Source organism: Procambarus clarkii, chromosome 21 (assembly GCF_040958095.1).
Source record: "Procambarus clarkii isolate CNS0578487 chromosome 21, FALCON_Pclarkii_2.0, whole genome shotgun sequence".
NCBI classification, from domain to species: domain Eukaryota; kingdom Metazoa; phylum Arthropoda; class Malacostraca; order Decapoda; family Cambaridae; genus Procambarus; species Procambarus clarkii.
This window is the reverse complement of record NC_091170.1, coordinates 39,881,518-39,907,406: the sequence shown is the minus strand read 5'-3', so window position 1 is coordinate 39,907,406 and position 25,889 is coordinate 39,881,518. Positions and strand designations below refer to the sequence as shown.

Genomic DNA, 25,889 nt, shown 5'->3' with positions numbered 1-25,889 from the left:
TACGAATTGGCAGGTAATATGTAGAAGTATAATAGTAGCTACGAATATGTTGCCAAATAGAAAATTAACCATGTTTCAGAGGGCTGTGATAATCAATTGCAAAATTTTGTCTAAAGTGTTGTATTTGTCTCATAGTTTTCCAAATGATAAGAAAATTGCTATGGAGATTGACAAAACTATTTTTAAATATGTATGGTATGGTAGATACCAACCAATTAAACGGATTACATTTTGTATAGGTCAGAAAGACGGTGGAATAGAGATACTGAATGTGTATTATAAGTCATTGGCTATATATATTATATCTGTAAGCAGAACGTTTTTCTTGTAAACTGGATTACAGACACTCGTAAAGCTTCATGTGGACCAAACATTAGAATGGATTTAATGAGGTTTTCAATGTTCCATATTGACATAAAATGCAAGAAAATTAACAATACAATAATTATGCTAATTTCTGATTACATTTTTTGGCGTGTGGATAGTCAGTCAGAAGGTACACGAAATACTGATGTTCTTCCGAGGCAGGATCAAGGATAACATTTGGGGTTAAAGGCTCATGCTATGTGATATGAAAAATTGGTTTATTGAGAATTATATAAACTATATATAACTGTAGTATTTTCCCCTGTAAATTGATGTACATATGATCTTTATATTGCAGATTATTGAATAAAGAAAAACAAAATATTACAGTGCTCCAGTTTAGTTTACTAAAACACTGGAGCTACGGTGCTATGGTTGATAGGGTTAAATCTGCGATACATTAAATGAGGACAGACTGTGGCTTACTTGGCCCTAACATCCCGCACTGAAATTTACAACGAATCTCACGCCCGAGCCAGGACTCACGATTCTGAGGTGATTTTTCCCTCACTAGAAGCCTAATAACCTATAAGATATCCACTTAACCTTTCGAAACTGCTGTTCATCAGTCCGCTGTAACGCCATCATTATGGTGATATTAATCTCACTAAAACACCATAATTTTTATGTTGGAGTCAGTATCGGAAACATTGTGGTGCATTAAGTGTGAGAGTAAGTTGCACACTCCCATATCTGAAAAAAGACAGTTCGCCAACGGATTTAAAAATATATCTAACCTCCCCAATCAAATTTCACTTAAAGTAAACCTAACCTACTCTAACCAAACGGAGCCTAATACAACCTATCTTAAGCTAATGCATCCTAATCTAATGACATATGTACATGGTTGTTGTCAATAAGAAAACAACCTAGTAGAACCGTCTTGTATTAGATTTGTTGTGATAATAAGAAGCACTTGTTTACTGAGAATTACACTACTGTATATGTAATGTAGTATTGCCTTTTAAATTTATGTATATATGATTTGTATTGTATTTTATTAATAAAGATAAAAAAATATCTAGTGATTCACAAGCCTAGCTGTGATGAATTCTTCCTGGGTCCTGGTAACGAATCTCGTCCGTTGGCAAATTGGTTTACAGCTACAGCGCTTGTGACTAATGTCAAAGTACGTGATGGGATGTCAAATACGAATGGGATTGTATGTTATATACGAGGTAAATTAGAGAAATTATACACAAAAATGGACGTAGAGCAAAGTATCATAAATTTGTATATTTATGTGGGATTATTTCCTTGGAAAATGTACACGTGGGGCAACTGGTTTACTGAGAACTATATAAAATATATAATTTATCTGTGTGTATGTCTTAGCTGTGTCTATTTAGCAGTGTGTATGTTTATTAAGCTGTGTGTATGTCTATTTAGCTGTGTGTGTCTATTTAGCTGTGCCTATTAAGATGTGTGTGTGTCTCTATTCAGCTGTGTAATTACCTAAGTGTAGTTACAAGATGAGAGCTACGCTCGTGGTGTCCTGTCTTCCCAGCACTGTCATATAACGCTCAGAAATTACTGAAGGTTTTGGCTTCTACCACTTTTTTCTGTATTAAATAATATACAATATAAAGATCATATTTACAACAATTTACACCTTCTTACCTAACTAGTTCCAACCGTCTACCACTCTGTTTACGAAAGGTGTCTTTCTACTGACTCAGAGCTTTCTGTCGAAAGCTGTGTTTTTAGCTATGTATATCCATTTAGCTACATGCCTGTCTATTTAGCTACATCTCTATTCATTAGTGTGGTTACCGATCTATTTAGTAACCTGTTAGTGGATCTCCTCCTCTATATTCGCTTCATAACCCTAAACACATTTACATGCTTCACAGATAGCTCTGAAGATCAACAATGAACCGATACAGTTAATCTAAGAGTGACTAACAAAGCCTCCACACTTCAGACCGAAATGTCAGATACACACGGTCTCCAGAACATGCAGATGACAATTTTAACAATAATGAAGGCCTAAAAATGAGCACTTGACAACAAAGCAGCCACTCGAAGCCTAGGCCACAAACCACTGTAAATTTAATCACCTCAGTGATCCTATATGATCATCCAGACCCTTCAGGTGTAGTTTTTAGTTGTTCACTAGGCTTGGTATACTTTTAATAAATAAGGAACACAATAAATTCTAACTTGGATATTTTGTCTAAGTTAAGGATCAATGCAAGTTATTTGTTTTCTAAGCCTTAACTCATTTTGATGAGGAATTAGTCACTCAACATATATGACTGATGTTTGCGACTTTTGTAGATACGGTAATTTTTAGTGGATAAATTGCAAGTTTGTACAAGCCAAAGTGGATAGGAGAGTGTTGTCGAAAAAGAATTGAATTTGACGGAGGTAAGTTGAAGTGAACATCTGCAAATAAAAATATTGATATTGGAGATGACAGACAAAATTGGAGTGAAATGAAAAAATGGTAATATTTTCCTTCACAAAACGTGTTGGTTGCAACCAAATGCGATAGGAAACGAGCTTGTTTTCGGAGCGTAGAACATCACCTAGATGCTGGTGGATGTATAACGCTACAACTTCCAATTTAGCTCTACATTGGAATACAGCCCTCTAATTTGGAAATCCTGTTCACAGTCTTACTTAAAACAGACAAAATTCAAGTCAGTTCTGCGCATCTGCTTAGAAGCAAACATAATGCATTATGCAATATATCCAGAGTCCCAACACTAACACTGAAGATGTGAGGTTGGTCTGTGTGTATTCTATAAAGTTCACAAAATATCCACCCATCCATTTAGCTTCTTTTCAAGTCTCCCTCAAGAACAAACTACCAAACAAGAGGTGCAATATGTGACAGCCAGATGTATGTTCCCTCTGCACGAACACAGCAATTTCGACGCTCTTTATAACCCGAAATACGCAAAATTATGTAACTCATTTAGTAACAGGTTGGAGACCTAAACATACTGATTTCAAAAATAATTTTTTTGTTTTAAATGAAAGCCTAATAGCACAATCGCATTCAGTAAAATTATAGAATCCCCCGCATTGACTCTCTACATAAAAAGTGCAGTAACAGTTTGTAAACTCTAACTAATGGCAGCCTCTTTAAATTGAGGGGGAGCGTAACCAGACTACCATTGAGACCATACATGGAATCCGTACGCCATGAGGCCATAGATGGAATCCGTATCTTAATTTTTATTTATTTATATACACAATAATTCTTACATTCTTGTAAAGCCTAGCACGCATTGCGTTTCGGGCAGGCCTTTAATAATAATTTTCCCGGAATACAGCCCACCAAATCGTTTAACAACCAGGTACTCATTCACTGCTTGGCGAACAGAGGCTACAGTTAAGGATTAGCGCCTAGTCAATCCTCCGCGGCCAGGGTACGTACCCAGGCCAAATCGCTGGCGAAGCTCCACTGCGCTACGGGGACTGGCGTAGCGAGTCGAAGAATCGTAGGGAAATTCTCCTACCATATTGGTGGTCTACAATTGGAATGTGCTGAAAGAAGTGAGTTAGACCTCCAGTTATATTCATACGATATTCATTTATCTTTGAATATAATTGGAACAATAGTTAGAGAGGAGCCAGGCAGAGCACAGGCCCCTCCCCTCATTATCTGGGTAGACATTATGAACTATATTTATAATCCATAGATTAATATACTGTATTAGTGTACAGATTTAATAGAATTTGTCTTTTACGAGTCCAGTGAAAGATAGTGTTGAAAATCCGCTAGGAAATTTGTATGTCTACTAAGGTTGCACATAATCTAGGCTAAATGCTAAGGAGTGTATAAGTTTGATTGACCATGAATTTTGAATTCACGTTTACAGTCTTATCTGAAGATGCTAGACAACATTCAAGATGGGACCAGATATCTAGTGAGAAGCAAACATAATTCATACAAGGACTTAGTGACATATTCAGACTCCAATGCAGAAGTGATGTGGTTGGTCTGTGTTTATACCTAACCTAAGAGGAGGTGAAACAAGTGACTAACAATATTCGGTCACTTCAACAAATTAAACATCTTGTAATTTAATCGTTAATGATATAAAAGTGTATTATACACATAGTACTAAATATAATATAGATCAAGAGGTGAAGACTCGCGACGCATTGATGCACATAACTGCACCTAGCAAGTGATGGTTTAGTTTGTAAAAAACAATTGTATCATAACAAAGCTTTCATAAACAAACAGTCAAGTTTGTATACAGCCTAAGGCCTGTTTCTGTTTGACTTTCTTTATAAACACAAGTGACGGAAAAGAATGGTTAGTGACATTAAAACCGTTTATTTATCTGAGTAATGCACCATATGAAGGAGAAGCTGACAAGTTAACCGCGTCAACTAAAGCCTCCTCTTCCCTACTACTCCGGACCAACCACCATTTTGTACCCGCTGCTACAACCACCTACCACAACACCACCTCGTACCCAGATTCCACAAAGAATTCGAATGTCAGAATAATTAAATTGTAACGCAGCGGGTACAACAAAGCCAGTAGGCAGGGCAGAATTGACCTGCCCACCACCACCTCCACTCGACCCCCACTTCGCACCCACTACCTCCTCCTACCCACCACCACTGCCCACTACCCACTACCCATCCCCACTCTGTACCTACATTACCTCCTACCCACCATTACCTCCTAATCACCACCACCTAACAATACCTCACATTGCACCACCTCCAACGCATTACCTACCCATCACAATCTAACCCACAAGCTGTTAAATCTGACGATTTCGAGTACTACTCCTGCAGCCTGGCCGGTGAGGCTAGATGGGAAGCCTACCATGATCGGCACCACACTCGTTTCCGCCGTTTAAATATTTAAATATTATAATTTATCCTCATAAACCAACCATCATAATATATATAATCGTAAAACAATAAGTATTTACTAATAAATAAACTTGAAAAATATTTCCACCATAATTTCTTGTTTATGTCAGCACTAATAAAATTACTAATCTTACGAAATATTAGAATTCAGCACAGTTCATTAAAAGGATATAATTTTAATTGTTCCAAATTGTTTTGTTAGTTTTGCAAGAAATTTTCATTCATTGATAGACCTACTTTTTCAAAGTTCTTTAAGTATTTTCAGATGATATGCCAGAAAAACAAAACAAAAATCCATGTAAAAGGATACAGCACTTCAAGTTCTTTACACTATTTAACTAATACATACACTTTATGCCCTTATAACAAATCAACGGGAATACTAACCAATGTTACCCTCATGAACAATATATGGAAACTGTTCAAGATTCTTAAGTGAAATTCATTGATTGATTGATGAGTGAAGAAGATTAAGCCACCCAAGAGGTGGCACGGGCACGAATAGCCCGCAAGTGAAATTCATACAAAAGGACATCACACTCGCCTTTATACTGCTACTGATGCATCTATTTTTTTCTTAATTAAATTAAATAATATACAATATAAATATCATATTTGCATTAATTTACAAGGGAAACCACTACATTTATATATATTTTATATAATTCTCAGTAAACCAATTTTCCATATCATCAAGCATGAGCCTTAAACGCAAAATTTTATACTTGATCCTGCCTCGAAAGAACTTCAATAATTTGTCTGCTGAGTCAATCTACACACAAACAATGTAATCAGAAAGTAGTATAATTAATGTATTCTTAATTTCCCTGCATTTTATGTCAATATGAAATATTAAAAACCTTATTAAATCCACTTAATACTCCACATACTGTATGTGGCCCTAACATTAGCTTGGTCTACATACAACTTCAAGTGTCTATAATCCAGTTTACAAGAACAACTTTCTGCTTACAGAAATAAAATATATGCATATTATTCTCAATTTCAGTACATTGGTCATACCTATTGCTGTCCCTAATGCCCTGCATCAACAACCTATTATTAGTAGGGAGGGTCTCATGAATATAGTGATACATAGTTCACGTTGTTTTGGGGCAATAAATTTAATATGAAGGTTTGCCTATATTACTCGCAAGTTAAAGAGTGGATATGCCTCCTCAACTTTAGGAACTATATGTGGGAACAGATCATCATACTCTTGTTTAGTGTTCATCATTAAAAAAAACTTCTACATTACAAATCCGCCTGAGAACATCAACTGTACACGAATAAAAGTGAGGTGAAATAAAGGCAAGGTCAGTATATTCTGGCATATGTATCAAGTAGCTAACACGTCATTTACAAAAATTATGCCCTAACGCATTTTACACTATTCCTTTGCTTTATTTACTTTCTATCGTTAACACATAAGATAGCCAATGACTTATGATACACATTCAGTATCTCTATTCCACCGTCATTCTGTATTCCACCGTCATTCTGACCTTTACATAATGTAATCCGTTTAATTGGTTGGTATCTACCAAACCATACATATTTAAAAATAATTTTGTCAATCTCCATAACAATTTTCTTATCAATTGGAAAACTGTGAGACAAATACAACAATTTAGACAAAATTTTGCAATTGATTATCACAGCTCTCTGAAACATGGTTAATTTTCTATTTGGCAACATATTCGTAGCTACTATTATACTTCTACATATTACCTGCCAATTCGTAACCAACGTTGTTCCATATGTTTTACACCAGCAAATCCAGAGTACTTAATAAGACTCCACTACCCTGATCCATGAACCTGCCCAGGTAAATTTATTGCACCAACTGCCAAGCCCCATCATACACGTTTTGTTCTTGTTAATGACAGCACTTGTTGCCCTCTCAAAGTTGTCTAACTCATCCTGAACATTCACCATTGAGTCTTCTGTCGACACAACAATAATGGTATCGTCTGCATAACCAACAACAGGTAGTGTCATAGCATTGGGAAGACGAGGTGGAACAATAAATTCATTCTTTTTTAATGCCAAGTACAGAGGCACTTAAAATATAACATACAAAATTATTGAAAGGGGCCATCCCTGATGTACCGACCGTTCAATTAATTAAAAATTGGTTTGCTCAAAACATCATTGATTCAAACGCTGCTCTAACACTGTTTATAGAGCATATGAATCCAATCAATAATTCTTGTGCCACTCCTACTCTATCCAATATTTCTAATACAAACTGAACATCAACAGGGTCAAAAGCTTTCAACCAGCATCTAAACAAAACAGGGAAGCAGTGGGCTACCCCCTTCCATTTTGTTGCCACATCTAAAATAGTTATTGAGGCCAGCTTATCTCCTTGACATTATAGTTAAATAACTTACCTAAAATCAGCAATCCCATACAGGCATAAGCAATAATTCTGAAACAAAATCATTTCCAAAATACATAGTAATTATTTGAATATAATACTTCCATCCTGCCTTTTCAAATGCCACTTTGAAGAATCGGCAACATTGCTACCTCCCTCTGCCTGCTAACTAGTGAACTTAAATGCAATTCACTTCTTGACAAATTTCGCATCACTAGGCCAAGATTATAGATTAAATACAAACTTTGTGTACTCGTATTTTCTCTTGCTAAATTTACATACACCTAAAAATATTTGCAAATACATATACCAGATTCTCTATTAATTATTCAGACTTACCTATAATATTGCAATAAAAATTAGAATCCATGCATTGAGAATGAAATTCAAATAAGTCTAGCCTAACATAATTATATGCACATGTCGATATCAAATTTTACTCAATTTTCAATTAAAATACTCTAGATGTTCAATATGCATACAGCATAGATCCTTACTAACGTCTCTTTTAGGGTCCAAACATGCATATTATGTATGCAAATTACTCAGGCAATTTTAAAATAAGTTTGACTAGTCTTTACCTTTGAATAGGCTAGTCATAACAGCATGTTGTCTCCTGACAATGGTACAGGAATCATGCAGTCATATTATGGCGCCTTGATGTATATAGTCATATTAGTATATTATAGTCACTATTTACCACTACGAGGCCTTGAAAAAATGCCATACTAACCCACCACAGCGCCTAGACATACACACAGTCCTATTAACCTGCTACGGCGTCTTGGCATATGCAGTCATATTATTATTGCTATATTAATCCACTACAGCGCCTTGATTTACTCTACTATTTTAAATTAACGACCAAATCATGACGTTAACAAACCAGGCCATCTATCGATGGCTTCAATATAAATTTACAATTTCGAACAAAAACATAAGTCACAGATTAATGAAAACCACTTAATGAACGTAAATAAAAACGATGGCCGGATTGTGGTAATAACAGCCTATTACAGAGCTGGTTGCGAGCTCACACTAAGAAAACCCCGTCTTTTTATAGACCACAGTTGTAATAACTGTTTTATAACACAAATATAAATAAAAGCCCCAGACAACAGGGCTACACGCACAGGTATTCAATAATCATTAAGACAACGAGCCATCAACGGGCTTACCTGTGGTTGCTGACGCCATGGCCAGGTGCTGCTCCTTATTATCCTTCAACAATTCAAACCACTTCAGTCTTTTGATCCCGCACACGTCACTCGCAAGTCTTTATCCGCGGCGCACTACAACACTCTTAACAACGCTTTAGCCACACGAGAAGTTGGAACCCGTCACAAGTGTATGTACACAAGTCAAAGAGCCGGAGTGCCAGTCTCGCCCCTGGACGACTGCTCGGCGTCCTCCAGGGAGGCTATAAACACGGACCACCTTATCAAACATGCCTGTTTTCCTCAAAATAATCGCGCGATAAACTAATCCGAAATAAACCAAGCTAAGTTTATGACATTTTTCCCACAAGAATTTTTTACTTGCAATGGCCGGGGTTGCTAGAATACAGATTTGCTCCAATTTTTGAGAGTTGAGGCGGTGGGCGTGGCGGCGCCGTGACCGTCATGGCGCGGGCGGGAAAGTGTCGTTGACGGTGTGTTCTCACTCTATTGTTATTTGCGCTGCTTGTTGGAACGAAATTGGCGGGGCACGGTGGACCAGACTGTGTAAACGCTTTGGTGGTGGATACAAGCTGTGTAGATTCTCAAGTAATGAGGTAAGGTGTGAAAAGCTTGTGTTGTAAGACATTAGGTTAGCGTTACTTTGACCACCTACGAGGCCACACGGTTCAGTCCCGTCGCCGCCCTTCATACCAACATCATACACGCATTCAATACTAACAGTATATATACGGTTGTTTCTGTCCTGTATGGCCAGGCTTGGAGATGAGTTAGACAAATTATATTGTAATGAGTTGTTGTAGTTGCTGCAGGCTGGTTGTGGTTCACGGTATATGGAATATGGACATCCCGTTTTCACGATTTGAAACCGGTTAAATTTGAAATTACTGTTGCCTACCCAAAAGCGCTGGAGTCTAGGCAACCCACTTTACCTGGCCAAGCTGATGTTCAGTAGTTCATGGTAGCGTCAATATTACGGTGCTTTTAACTTGAATAAACTACGGCATTTAGACGTGTGGTTCATAGCGTTAATTTGATTGTGTATTAAATGCGAAGACAGGTTGGTGTGTAATGTTGAATGTCTGTATGGGAGTATCCTAATCTATATTACTTAGTATTATGTCGCCATTTCGATTATTTTCATTAATATTTTGATAGCTTTATTGTGTGGAGAAGGGAATGGAAACTCATTCCATTCATTTGGTCATGTTTGGCATATAGACCTGAAAGTTAATTAGATTTGGGGCCTTTATTGAGTTTGACTTGGTATGATTATGGCGTTTTACCATTTGTCTGGAACATGTTTGCTTGTCTATATGCAGTTGTATAATTTTATAATGTTTCCCTTTGTCTCATACTATAGGGAATGCCATCTATTCCTGGGGTGGGTATCTCTGCTGTTTTATCGGGAGAGTTTTAATTTTAAACTTAAGGCTTCATTATACCGTTTTTAATTTAAAATGTATGTTTTTTCCATTTTTGTATTATATACAGTATATTTTTTTTATGTAACCTAGAAAGGGTACTACCTCTGGTGCAAGTGTAGGGAAGTGTGTGTATATATATATATATATATGTATATATATATATATATATATATATATATATGTATATATATATATGTATATATATATATGTATATATATATATGTATATATATATATGTATATATATATATATATGTATATATATATATATGTATATATATATATATGTATATATATATATATGTATATATATATATATGTATATATATATATATATGTATATATATATATATATGTATATATATATATATGTATATATATATATATGTATGTATATATATATATATATGTATGTATATATATATATGTATATATATATATATATATATATATATATATATATATATATATATATATATATATATATATATATATATATTGAATTTTGAAGTGGTATTTATGCAGGCACTACTAATTTGTTTAAAAAAAGCTTAAAAATTTGGTTTAAAAAAGTTTAAAAATTTTGTTTAAAAAAAAATTGAACAAATTTGGTTTAAAAAAGTTTAAAAATTAGTTGTAGGTCTAGACAAATTATATTGTAATGAGTTGTTGTAGTTGCTCGTTTGACTGTTGTGCACGGTATATGGAATACATATACAAATATACAAGCCTATATTGGTGCTGTTTTCTTTAATTATTATTTTATCAAGGTTTTTGTATGTGAATTTTTTAAGTCGTCCATGTTTCTGTTACCTTTGTTCAGCTTTTCTTTGCTTCAACAACAGTACTATCTCCAGTTATTTCTGTTGCATGCTAAAATATATTTCTATATATTTTTTCCTGCTTTTCCTGAATTAAATTTGAGCCGATATATATTGATTGTTGATATTTTTTGTTTTTTTAAATACTTTTTTCAGCACCTAGATAATTGATTATGTGGTTTTCTTGCATATCTCATTTTAATTCTCAGTTAGTTCATCCTACATATTTTAAGAATAGTGATTATTTGATTATATGGTTGCTATTTACTCTTATAAGCTCTATGTATTAAGTTTTCTTTATATATTATATTGGACAAATATAATAATAATAATAATAATAATAATTAATAATAATAATATTAATGTTGAGAGATATTTTCAAGTGATTCAAGAAGAGGCCCACAACAGTCTCTATACAAGGCAGTTTACATCTATGGTAAGTCACATAGTTACTAATCTTGCTCCACACCCACCCAACTGGGCGGCAGCTTTACAGTCATGTGTATTCATTACCTACAGTAATGGTAATGGAATTTCACGAGGTCATACTCGTGGAGTTCTGCAAATGATTTCCAAATAATATCCTCCTCTGTGGTGCTTTATAATAATGATAAGTCGGTCTGTGTAAAAAATGGTTGGTATTGAATTTGTGACACACCTGAAAGCTATTTATTATTATTATTATTATTTGTAGGTTGCTCAGGTGTTTGAATTGGGCTTCATTCTTCTCTGGTCTTTTGGGATTCCAAGACTTCCTGATTAGTTTTACAATTCAATATTTTTAGCTTGTGTTTTGTAATTGCTTTGCATGTTTAATTCTGTTGAACTTATAAATGTACATTGAGTATACAAAAGTTACATCCTTGTGTCATTCTATAGCATATCTTATGTTTTGTATTGTGTTTTGTTAGTCCCAGAAACATACAATGAAATTTCAGCCCTTCAATAGAGTATTCATTTTTGCAATGCCATATGTAGAATAACTTGTTTGCTTAATATTGTTTCTTGGACTGCTATAATTGTTGATTCAAGTTCTTGTACATCTTTAAGCATATACAGTATCAGCCTTACCATATTGCCGTTCATATTTTAGACTATAATTCTATAATATACCCTATTAAGAATGAAATATTTTATCTAACACTGTTTTGGTCCTTAATTGTCAGGGAAAAGCCTGCAAGGCTGATAGAGGTTTTCCCTTAGCCCACCACTGGCCTGCTCCACGATGCCTCCCACAAAATTTGACTAATTTCCGGGGTTCCTATTTACTCCTAGGCGAACAGAAGCATCAGGTATAAGGAAATGTGTACAAAGGTATCGCTGTACCCAGGAATCGAACCTGGGTACAATTCATTGATCCGACTTTGCAAACCAGTGAAGTCGTAATAACTGCATGTATTATTTAATGTCCTGTGTTTCTTTTCAGGATTTTAATTATTTATTTGCATGTATTCACAATATTTTAAATTCATACTTCTCTATAATTTTTTCCCTTGTCATTTTAGGATAATGTAATTTTAGTTCCCCTATTCCTGAACTTTCTAAAAAAAAAAATCTGTCCAATCTTTTTTGTTTATTTGTCAACTGCATATTTTAATTTTTTCTCATTTTATTTATTAGTATTTACTCCCCCCACAATTCTTTCTGCTCTAGTGACTGCTATTAAGTACTCATTTTCACTACTACAGCTGTCTTTGTTGACCTCCATCGGTTGTGTTGTTTATATATATTAAGTTTTCTTCATATTAATGGCTTTCTTGCACCGTGTTTAGGTATCTTGTGCTAGCAGGTAAGTTATTTGTATATCTGCTGTTATATTAGCTATCGTACACGCTATAACTTGGTAAATGTCTATTAACTCTCTTCATAATTTATCTCTTAGTTCACTTTATTAGTTTACCTTAGGCATTTTTAAGATTTATATATTTTGTAAAGCTAAGGTAAGGGTTTACAAGGCTTGTGATCTCATTAATGCCACAACGTACAAAATAGAGAATATTAGAAAACTTGGATATTTGTGAGCCACTACTTTTCATAGTACCCCATATTTTGTATGGTGGGACCACAGCTTACAAAATGAGACGTAGTAGTTGAGAGGACGGGTTGGTGTGTTTCAGTTGTTAGTGGCAGTGACGTGTCATCTTATAATTTCATGTACAAACTATAGCCCACTGATACAGATATAATTGTTTAAAACTGTAATTTACTCCTCTCGTGTTCCCGTGTCCTATGTCCAGTTCGTTTTGTCGATTTGACACTAAAAAGAATAGTTGTTTTTTGCCTAACCAGAAATGCTCGAACATAAGCAGCCTATTTAACCTATCAAGATCGATCATCAGAAAAGTGCTACGGTGTTATATTTTTTAACACCATAGCCTTTCGAATTGTTAAAAAACCAAACCGTCACAATTTTGTCGGTTTGGTCAATTCCGCTAAAGATACGATTTATTAATCGAGAAGACAAGTTAGAGTGGCAGAAAATATGTGCATTATTCTCACTGTTGAGTATGGCAGTGAATGTGAGTACACAAGGCAGCTTACATCTATGGTGACTCACACAGTTACTAATCTTGCTCCACACCCACCCAACTGGGCGGCAGCTTTATAGTCATGTGCATGCATTACCTACAATAAGCAAATTTTTTATATTGCGCTAAGAATCCCGGCAGTATCATTATGTATAAAGTACCTGCACATTTCTTGAACTCCATTGATGGTGTTATATCTGAATTCCGCGATTTTTTCACATTATATAATGTATGCGAATAGTTCAATTAGTTAAATCTATATCTGCTAATCTTATTGGATGATCAACAGACGTGCGGTTCTTCCTGCTTAATAGTATGATGATAATTACTCAGATTAGTCAAAATTTATGAAAATGTAGTAAATTTTACAATAATAACTGTTTATTGTTTTTTTTATATTTTTAGTTTAATTTATTTCTTTACGCCACCTCAGAATCTCACGAATGCCAATATTGCGAATGCAAAGTGCAATAAAACTAGAGAACGTTATGTGGACCAGGCACTAGAGTGGATTTAATGAAGTTTTTAATGTTTTATATTGACATAAAATGCAAGAAAATTAAGAATACAGTAATTATGCTACTTTCTGATTACATTTTTTGTGTGTGGATAGGCAGGCAGGAGGGTTACTCAGTAAACAAAATACTGAAGTCCTTGCGAGGCAGGATCAAATATAACATTTTGGGTTTAACGCTCATGCTTGGTGATGATATGGAAAATTGGTTTACTGAGAATTATATAAAATATATATAATTGAAGTATTTTACCTTGAAAATTGATGTAAATATGACCTTTATGTTGTATATTATTTAATAAAAAAAATAATAAAAAATTATTGATCTAAGTTTGCTGATACTGTCTTTCTTAAGCTAAATGTACAAACCAAGCCAAGCCTATGCAATATCAAGACGGCTTAATACGTAGATAAGATAGAGTAGAAATAGTTTAATGCGCTACGGCGTAAATCTTGCTGAATTGCGTACTAATGATAGAATTAACATTTATTCGCTGAGTCATACTATCTTGCTCCAAAAATGATAATACTTATAGTAACTATTAGGTTGAACGTGCGAAAATGGACTGTTGGACTCTAAAAAAGCTTAATATTAATGAGTTACCTCAAATGGCATACTAAATCATGGGAAAATAACTAAAGAACCAAATCTAAGTCGTAAATATGCAATCTTAGGCTTAATATGCGCTGTCTTATACCTAATAGAGTATATATTCGTGATATACTAGGCCGAGGAATATTTTAGTTTGGTTTAGGCTTTTTTCGTATCTCTGCGAAAATAATAGTATAAAAGGTGAACATTGTTGGCTGCAACAGTCAGTTGTTTACGTTCGACCAAATTGGTGCTGTAAATACTATCGTTTTTGGTGGATGGGTTTATCTAAGGTTTTTATGTATGTTAGAGACTAATGTTTTTCAGAAGATATACTAAAGGACGCGGAAGCCTCACATATCTGCATAAATAAATATAATTGGTAGTTAATATGGGAGTTGTCTTTGCATTAATTTCCATCTGAGCTGCGTATAGGGCAGACAGAATAATAAATACCTGTACCGATTAGCAGTTAATCATATAAATTAACATTAAACAAGACTGAGACAATTATTTACACAATTATAAAGGCCAGCAGGCTGTGACTATACATGAAACAGTTTTGTGTTATAATGAGATAAATTTAATTGTTTACTTGACACGGATGAAAAACTGCTAATTAATTTAACAATGAACTAAATTTGATTAGTTTAAAAGTTCTTGGCGGGAGCTGTGATAAAGAACCTGTCCCTTTAACACTGCGGCTGAATATATATAATGCAAGGACTGTATTTTATCGCTATGTTGAAATGGATGGATTTTTCACAGGTGTTAAGTAACTTATTTACAATTCGAATTCAGTATATTAAATGTTTCATGGGAAGAGTTTATTGTATAGATACAATAATGTTGTCATATTTCGTTCGCCTCAAGAAGCATATACAGTAGTGGCTGGAGTGAACAGATGTTATAACATTCTTATAAATTACAATTGAGTCGTTGAGACTTATATTAGAGAGACATGGCATAAACTTATAATGAGGTGTGGAAGAATACTATCTATGCTGGTATTAAAAGTGGTACCCGGCGGTGCCAGGGATAGATTCTCAATTACACTCCTCTTCTTACCCCCATCCCCCTGCTCTCCTCTCCCCTTCCCTTTCTTTCCACCCTTCTTCCTCTTCCCTTCTTATCTCCTCCATTTTCGCCCTTCTCTCTCCCTACCTGTTTCCCTACCCTCTCCCGGGTCTGTCTGTCTATTTGTCTAACCCTATGTCTATTCATCTGTCCATCCATCTGTCCATTCAGCTACCCATCCATCTATCTAACCATCTATCAATCTATATATTCATCTGTCTATCCATCTAAGTATCCAGCCATCTATCTATCCGTCAGTCTTTCAATCTATCCGTCAGTTTTCAATCTGTCCGTCAGTCTTTCAATCTATCCGTCAATTCTTCAATCTATCCATCTATATTTTCTTGATCAGTGTAGTTGTCTTCCCACGCCAGTAACTCATGAAAGTATTCACGGTAAATTATAAGTTTCTCACATCCCATGTTTCATGAAAATTGCTCGAGGGGTTCGGGTTACATGCTGATGTTTCTTAAAGTATTTGGCTTAGGCCTACCCCGACCAGTCTATGTCCGTCCTGTACCCCAGACCATTCCCCATTTCAATTAAGGCGAGGCTAACCCTAAGCATCTGGGCTCCAACTTTGGATAGACAGTCAAACATACTTTTTTTTCTCATAGTATAGATAAAGGAGTACCCGGCTCCATTCGGGTCTCTTCCCCCCATTTTTCACCCTTCTTTCCCCCACTTTTAACCCTTCTTTCCCCATTCCCCTACTCTTATGGAGGATGGGACTACCCCATCTCCCCATTTGCCCCATCCATCACCTCCCCATGGTCCCCCCTTCATCCTTCCTCTTGTCTTCCCCTCTCTCCCTTTTCTCTCAGAAAATATATTATTACGAAGCACCGAAACAACTCTGTGGGTCTCTCAGAAAATATATTACGATCACTAAAAACAAGGGAAAACACACTAAATATTTTACACCTGATTCCATGAAAATACCGGGGGGGGGGGGGTCTCCGTAAATGTTAATTATAATTTGTAAAGCATTTAACGTAAGGCACCCCGACCAGCTTATGTCTGTTCCATAACCTAGAGTCCTAGACCATAGCACCTGCAAAGTTAAAATTGAAACTGAAAATGATATAAGTTTATTGAGGTATAAATATACCCAAAGGGAGGCGGTAGCTCAAGTTATTCTCACCCTGTTCAGTACAACGTGTTCATATACTGTATATATAAACAATCTTCAAAGTTGGGTGAGCAAAGCCCCAAGAGTCTGGCCTCATACTTTGGACAGAGACAAATATAAATAAACAGACACAGGTAGACAGACAAACATTCTGTCTTATGGATGGATGAATTTTTATACCACGTATTGGTTGATTTGTTTGTCCGTAGATGAAGCCTAACACCTGTCATAACAGCCGAACTAATATTTACCTTCGCCATACAAACAGAACAAATAAAGGCAACCAGAAAACTCTGCACCTGCCACAGGATGTTCAACCTTTTTTTCTCCCTCTGGTTCCCTCAAACACCACCAGGGGCGTATCTAGGAAATCTGCAGCTGCGTCGCCAGTCAGAAACATATTTAAGAGATCGTAGAGCGTTTATGAACTCGTATTGATCTGCAATGTGTGGAGTGTTGATGTTTATCTGCTGACCTTCAATGGCATGGAGTTTGCTGGTCCACAGCATGCACCCCATGCACCATGGGGTTGCATGCTGTGCAGAAGGTGAAAAACTGGTTCTTGACAACACTGTCGCTCACTAACTATTGCAACTATGGTCTGTATTTCTCTTAAGATTGTTACATGTCCTCTGAAGGGGAGGGGGGAGCGAAAATTCATTGCTTTCGTATCGTCCCTTGAACAAATGCGTCTCATAATGTACGTTATGGTCTGCAACGCACAGATTACAAAACAACTATGAAAAGTTGCTTCTCACAAATATTCACGTTTTCTGTGCATCGGTAGGCTAGGCTACGTGGGCTGTTTGGGTTCGTACTTTCTGGTTAGATTATGGCTTTGTGTTGCGTTCGTTGTCTCAAATCACTGCTCGTACAGTGTTTAATGCCCTGCAACGCATTTATGAGCAGTGATTTGTACAGCGGATAGTGTTGAAAGGTAATTATTTCCACAGTAAGCTATGTTGTGTTTGGCAGAGTAGTGTTTTAGGGAGGTAATGTTGTCCGCCAGCTGGACTAATAGCGTCCATTGAGGCGGCTGTCCACCCGGGTCTCTCAGTTTGCCACTCCGTAAAAAATGCAACTGATGTGTCAAACTAGAAACGAACCCAACCTGTCAAGCCCGATGCATAGAAAACGTCAGTATAACAGTGATGTAATTTGTTCTAACCCGCATTTTTTACGTTTGGCCGATTACGTATCAAGTGAGAATACGGGTTGGTCTCTTCCGCATTATTTCAGCTCATGCCTATTTTTATATTTTTTTGTTCTTTTTGCGTGTGTCAAATGGTCGTGCGATATAGAGGGTAAGGGAACGGGTAGGGAGGAAAGAGGGAAGAGGAGGAAGGGGGGAAAGGAAGGGAAGGGAGGGGAGAGGTGAGAAAGGTGGGGGGGGGGGGGGGGGGGAAGAGGAATGTAATTGAAAGACTATCCCGAGCACCGCCAGGTACCCCTTTTAATACCAAAATAGAGGGTATTCTTCCACACCTCATTTAAAATTGATGCCATGTGTCTTACTAATATAATTAGTAACTTACTAATTTTTGTATTGTCTGAAATGTGACGATGTTTGTTGATTATTATTGCTTGCTCATGGACGGCTGGTTAGTAGGCTTAAAGAGAGATCTTCGTTAACGACTATTCTTTTGCAGGATGATGTGCAAGGGAACTATTGCGGGCGCGACAAGGAACATCGCTTCGAGGTATGTCTTAGTGTGAATGTGTATTACTTTGTGCTGCATCTGAATACCACTACACTTTAACAAATAAATTCTACTCGTTTGTGAGGGAGTGTTAGTGAACAATAAGGGTTAGTTGTGAGCATGTCCTCGTCACAGTGTGGTGGCTGACCACTGCTCCCAGCACGATATTGTGACGACTGACCACTGTTCGTAGCACTGTTGTGGGGACTGACCACTGTTCGTAGCACTGTTGTGGTGACTGACCACTGTTCGTAGCACTGTTGTGGTGACTGACCACTGTTCGTAGCACTGTTGTGGTGACTGACCCCTGTTCGTAGCACTGTTGTGGTGACTGACCACTGTTCGTAGCACTGTTGTGGTGACTGACCACTGTTCGTAGCACTGTTGGGGTGACTGACCACTGTTCGTAGCACTGTTGTGGTGACTGACCACTGTTCGCAGCACGCTACAAATATTATTTACTCTTCCTCCTAGCGTAGGGAGAGCAGCCACCATGACCCACACGCCACATCTTCCCACCCAAGCCCACAGGCCAACCAATAAGTCAAATACCGACTTTATCTTTACTAAGAGTTTTTTACTTTTCAGCAGACTTGACAGGATGAATTTTCTGTATAATATAATAACAATTTTGTTTTTCGGAGATTTAAATTAGTATTATTATATGTTGTGGATTTATGCATAGTTAATCCTAGGCAAAGTGTGGTAAGGAGTTTTGATTACGTTGATTTAGGGAGTGTTTACACTACGGGCTGAAGGTGAATGAAACACGATTCGAGTCATAGCTTCGAACATGGCTTGTTGGACTACAAGTCAAATATCAGATTTCTGTAGATGTTATGAAGTCAGTATTTGACTTATATGTTGTGAACTTGACAGCCCTTTGTTTTGACGATGGGGTAATGTTCCCTTATTCTCTTGGAAGTAAAACCACATATATTTGGTGTGGTTTGAAGCAGCAAGACGAAGTGCCGCTGCATTTCGAAGGGAGGTATTAACCACTAGATAAACTAAGGTTATGAATCTTATAGTTTTGGTGTTTTAGGTATTAACTCCCGGCCATGGGCAACAGTAGGGAGGGCCATGGCAAGTGGCCTCGATCAAGACCACAGGGGCGCGAGGCTGGGTTTCAAGAGGGTGGTCATCAAATTTGCATATGAAGGGAATATTTTCGAACCAAGAGTTTTTTTCGCTCCATCCATCCGGTCTGCGCAATTAAGACGAATTTTAATAAGTGTTATAATTATAGAAAGTGGAATAACGGTTGCTCTTAAATAGAAGAGAGTTGCAAGTCAAGAGGCCAGTGAATACAATGACTGAAAACTGGCCTCGCTGTGATTGGCTCCCGCCATGGAGGATTTGTTTGCCTACCATTGAGCCGGAGGCGGAGAACATTACTGTATATCTGGCAAACCTCGGTAGCTAATTTCTTGATAACAATGATTAAAACCCTTATTTAGATTTGTGTTAAGAGACCAGACGCTGGGAAATCAAATATTAGAATCAAGAACGTGACGAATTCCTCTCCCATCTCGAAAGGACAAATTCTCAAGGTCTGGCAGCTGATAAGAGACGATTGATGAAAGATCTTGAAAGCTGAACATTTAAGAAAAGAGAGCGGCTCAGAGGCTGATAACTGAGCTTCAACAGACATAACGTGGCTGAGGTAGTTGTTAACCAAGATTTCCTGAAAGAAGAAGTGGTTCAGGAGTGGTAATTCAACTGATAAGGTGAGTGAAAGTTTTCAGATGGTAGTGCAACCAGGAATCTGCCGGTACAGCAGTCAGGGGTGACTAAAGTTCGTATAAAGGTTATTGGGATGCGGAGGGGTGATATGTGGCTTTAATTTTCAAGACTTTAGGGTTTGAGCTTATTGTTTGAAGCTTAAAAGGTTTGGAAGGTTAAGGCTTTGAGAATGAATGTTTTGCGCTCTCAGTTTTGTAATTTTTAATTATGAGATTTCAGGCTTTAATGTTAAAAGCTTAGAGGTTTAAATTTTTACCCCCTTGAGGCTCTGGATCTCTTAAGGTTTAAAGGTTAAAGTTTCAAGGTTAGCAAATTTGAAGTATTCGATTCTATCGCTTAGCTCCTGACTTAGGGAACGGGGGCTACCTTGAGGCTACCTTGAGGTGCTTCCGGGGCTTAGTGTCCCCGCGGCCCGGTCGTCGACCAGGCCTCCTGGTTGCTGGACTGATCAACCAGGCTGTTAGACGCGGCTGCTCGCAGCCTGACGTATGAGTCACAGCCTGGTTGATCAGGTATCCTTTGGAGGTGCTTATCCAGTTCTCTCTTGAACACTGTGAGGGGTTTGCCAGTTATGCCCCCTATGTGTAGTGGAAGCGTGTTGAACAGTCTCGGGCCTCTGATAGAGTTCTCTCTCAGAGTACCTGTTGCACCTCTGCTTTTCAACGGGGGTATTCTGCACATCCTGCCATGTCTTCTGGTCTCATGTGGTGTTATTTCTGTGTGCAGGTTTGGGACCAGCCCCTCAATTATTTTCCACGTGTAAATTATTATGTATCTCTCCCGCCTGCGCTCAAGGGAGTACAGATTTAGGCTCTTTAGTCGGTCCCAGTAATTTAGATGTTTTACTGAGTGGATTCTAGCAGTAAAGGATCTCTGCACGCTCTCTAGGTCAGCAATTTCTCCAGCTTTGAAAGGGGCTGTCATTGTGCAGCAGTACTCCACTCTAGAGAGCACAAGCGTTTTGAAAAGTATCATCATCGGTATAGCATCTCTAGTGTGAAAAGTTCTTGTTATCCAACCTGTCATTTTTCTTGCAGTTGTGACGGCTACTTGATTGTGTTCTTTAAAGGTAAGGTCTTCCGACATGAGTACACCCAGATCCTTTACATTGCCTTTTCGTTCTATGTTATGATTTGCCTGAGTTTTGTGGGGCAGAGTGGTTGTGACGGAGTCGATCTATTACCACTGTGGTCGATCTCTATTATGTTTAGGCTGAGATCTAACACTAAGGCACTCTTGAAGGTAAGAGGTCATGGCTCCATGATGTGCCTAGTGGTAAAGGTCATTATTAGGAGAAAACGCTTAGCCATTACGACTATGATGCACCTTAAATTGATTTGCGAGCATAATATTAGATGGGATATGAGGCCAGCATGAAGTAACGGCTTCCAAACCATTTGGATCATCGGGAAGCGAGTGCCGACATTGCAAAATGTGAGGCCGCGTCAAGATGTGCCTGGATGTACCTGGATTGGGTTCTGAGAGTTCTTCTACTTCCCAAGTCCGGGTTGGGATGGGAACAGACGTGACTTTTGTGAGCATGAACCTATACTGTTGCTTGGAGAAGCCCGCAGGCCAGCATATCCATTACAGCCCAGTTGGTCAGGCATTTCTTGCAGAAAACTATTCAATTTTTCTTGAAGACTTCCACTTTTGTTCCGGCAATACTTCTTATACTTGCTGGGAGGATACTGCACAGCCATGAACCTCTGATGTACATACAGTGTCCTCTAATTATGCCTGTGGCAACTCTGCTCTTCACTGTCTTTATTCTGCATGTTTTTCCATATTGTTCACTCCAGTATGTTGTTATTTTACTCTGCAAATTTCGGACCTTGCCCTCCAGTATTTTCCATGTCAGTATTATTTGATATCTCTCCCGTCCCCTATCAGGAAAGAACATTTTGAGAGCTTTGAGACTAGCTTTGAGACGGTCCCAATAGTTTAGGGGCATTATCGTGTTTTTGCGTGCCGAATATGTTCTCCGTGTTCCCTCTATTTCAGCAATCTCTCCTGCTCTGAAGAGGGAAGGGAGAATTGAGCTGTACTCAAGATGAGACAGTACAAGTGATTTGAATAGTATGATCACTGGGATAGGATCCCTCGATTTGAAGGTTCTCGTAATCCATGCTATCATTTTTCTAGCTGACGCAATATTTGCTTGGTTAAGCTCCTTAAACGTTAGGTCGTCAGACATCATTAACCCCAAACCCTTTGCATTTTGCTGTCCTACCATGGACAGATTTGATTGTGTTTCGTGCTTTGTATTTTGTTTGAGTTAATTGTTACCATACCACAATACCATGTGTTTACTGGCTTCTTAACCATCTGCCTCTTATGGATAGTAACAACTTGTTGAAAACGCAAAGCTTTGATCTGTTAGTAAGTTGAGACAATTAGGGAACTCAATGAAATAAATCAGTGACGTAATAATGTATATCAAAGATGACATCTTTAGAGCAGGGCGCTGGTTCGATCCCCGTCCCGCTCTACAGAGTTTCTCAGTGTAATAAGCCGCGTCGTCGTCTTGACACACATTGGTTTTACTTTGTCAAATATATGAACTCAGTATCCTGCCACTTCGCGTTAAATAATACTCGTATTATTATTATTATTATTATCTTAAAATATTTATAATTATATTATATAATTTGTTATTAGAATCATCTTTCAAATCGGTGTTGCTATTATTTCTTTTTGTTCTTCACGAATAAGTAAATGTTGAGTTACATTTACTTATTCGTCCACTACGCTCAGTTACGGTAGTGGACTGAGGGGGTAATGATTGAGGGGAGATTGGTGTCGAGTGAAGAGACTCGGGTGATAAAGGGATTGTGATGACGAATGAAGGGATTGGAAAGACAAATGAAGAGGCTGGGGGTGACGAATGTGGGGGATAAGGCAGAGGGGTGCTGTGTACACCTAATGAAAGAGGCATAGAGGAGGGAAAGGGGGAAAGAGGATAACAAAGGAAGTAATGAAATGTTGAGGACGCGAGGGAAGGTGACAGTGGTGGGTGCATGGTAGGTGAAGGCAAGGGGGGGGGGAAGAGGCGTAGAGTAGGGGGGACATGGAGGAGCGGGAAGGATTGGGATAGAGAAAGGACGTTGAGTAGGGGAAAAATACGGGTAGAGTGAGACGTGGACAAGGGAGACCGAAAGGGGAAGTGGGTGGGAGGAGAAAAAAGGGTAAAAAAGAGGACATGTTGAAGGGGAAACGAGGGGTGTAGTGGAAAAGGGGGGGAGGAGGAGGGGACGCGGGGATGGGGGAAAGGGTTAGAGGGGGAGACGTGGGGGGGAGGGAGAGGGAGTGGGGAAAAGGGTAGAGAGGGAATGTGTGGGAGGGTGCAAGAGGGGACGGGAAACAGGGGCAGTGATGGTGAGACTTGGAGGAAGGAAGGAAGGGAAGAGTGTTTGAAATGAGCGGTAAGGCAGGGGGAAGATGGGTAAGTTTGGACGGAAAATGGAGAAATAATTTTAGTCATTGAATACGAGGAGGAAAGCGAAATAAACGATTAAAATTAAGTGATGAGGAAGCGGGAAATAAAGGCTGGCATGAGAAATGAGGAAGATGGGGGATGATATGGGAGGTGAGGAAAGGGAGGGTAAAGTATGCTTAGGAGAGGTGTGAAGGGGAGGGAGCCGATAGGGGAGGTTAGGGGGTGGGAGAGAAAGAAGCATAGAGAGAGAAAAAAGGTACGCAGCGAAAAAGAGTGGGGGTTAGGGTGAGGATTAAGGGGAAACGGTCAGAAAGAAGAAGAGGAAAGAGGGGATGACAGTGGAGGTAATGGTCAGAGGAAGATGATGAGACTGGGTGAGAGTAGAGAGGACCTTTTGGTTTCACTAGAGACAATTCACACAGACCATCAGTGAAGACCATCCACATGGACCACAGTAAACACCACACAGACCACAGTGAAGACCATCCACATGGACCACAGTAAACACCACACAGACCACAGTGAAGACCATCCACATGGACCACAGTAAACACCACACAGACCACAGTGAAGACCATCCACATGGACCACAGTAAACACCACACAGACCATCAGTGAAGACCATCCACATGGACCACAGTAAACACCACACAGACCATCAGTGAAGACCATCCACATGGACCACAGTAAACACCACACAGACCATCAGTGAAGAACACCCACATGGACCACAGTAAAGAACACCCACACAGACCATCAGTGAAGAACACCCACATGGACCACAGTGAAGAACACCCACACAGACCATCAGTGAAGAACACCCACATGGACCACAGTGAAGAACACCCACACAGACCATCAGTGAAGAACACCCACACATCGTGTTCACAACATATTCACGCTTATTTAAAATCGATCATCCACACAGCTCTGATCTTCCAGAAAAAAAAGATTAAACACAGTTATACAATTTGATTGCAATATAAAGACCAATTTTGTTAACTAACATATTTTCTGTTATTATTATTTGTTATCTTATTGCTTTAACGCTAGCGGCGACCCAGTGAATAAGCTTCCACAACCCAGTAATAGGGCAAGACTCACTAGCAGTAAAGCTAGTGAACATAGGTATACGAGTTCAACAGGGCCAACTGTGAATAACACATACTGAAAGCAATCCCATAAATTTATCCTAACTTTATCTTATTTAATATTTTTCACTGGATTGTCGTTGTATATGATTGGTCACACGCTGTACACAACATGTGATGACAGATGGTGTACTTATTTATGGATAGACTGGCTGGTCCGTCCCAGCCAACATCTCATTATCAATCTATTTTGTTTGTAATGTAGCTGTTCGTATCCGGGTCACCGAGATGCTGTAGACTGCGGTGTTCATTGTTTGGTGTGAAGCAACACGAGTGTCATTCTCAGTGCTAAGAAACGCTCGTACAGCTCCATATTCCCGCCTGACGATCTTGACATAATGGACAGGAACCTACCCTCTAATGCACCACAGTTTTGAGACTATTGACCACTGCCTAACACTGATAGCACCGGAATATTGACGCTTTCTCGGACTAATGCATCGACCTCCGTAGGTTAGGTGGGTTGCTTGGGTTCGTGTTTTTCTCGTAGGGATAAAAGATTGGATTTTTTTACAGAGTAGTAAATCAAGAGAAAAGGATGTGAAAATGATAGTGCAACAAAGGCCAACCAGGACTTGGGCACAGGTATATCAGAAGGCTGACAGTCAATCACCAAATTATACAGTGCACAGTTGAGACATGAGAACTCCTAGAATCTTGGAAAGAAGCCATTGTAATAATACTAAGAGAGATTGACAAGACGTTAAACTACAGATCAGCGTTCGTAACATCTAGCTATTGCATAATACTGTATTTGCCGGCGTACAAGACTCATCTACTTTAAAAGAATGTTTTGTGGACAAAAATTAGTGTGTTTCATCATATATTTATTGAAAGTCAATTTAATGTTGTTTTGTAGGAGGAAAATACTTGATTTTGTGCATGTAAATACTATATATATTTGGGATTTGTGACGGATAAAAATCATAAATTCTATCCGCCGGTAAATATGTATTTGAAGGTATAATAAAGTAACGGATAGTG

General features: G+C 38.1%; 1 long non-coding RNA gene across 1 annotated transcript in view; it reads left to right on the top strand.

The window, feature by feature from the left end:
• The first annotated feature begins 9,234 nt into the window (after nt 1-9,234).
• Nucleotides 9,235-25,889, top strand: part of LOC138367025 (uncharacterized) — a 27,357-nt gene continuing 10,702 nt past the window's right edge. The window contains exons 1-2 of the long non-coding RNA XR_011229298.1: nt 9,235-9,374; nt 18,519-18,569. This is a non-coding gene — a long non-coding RNA (uncharacterized lncRNA). The remainder of the gene's footprint in view (nt 9,375-18,518; nt 18,570-25,889) is intronic.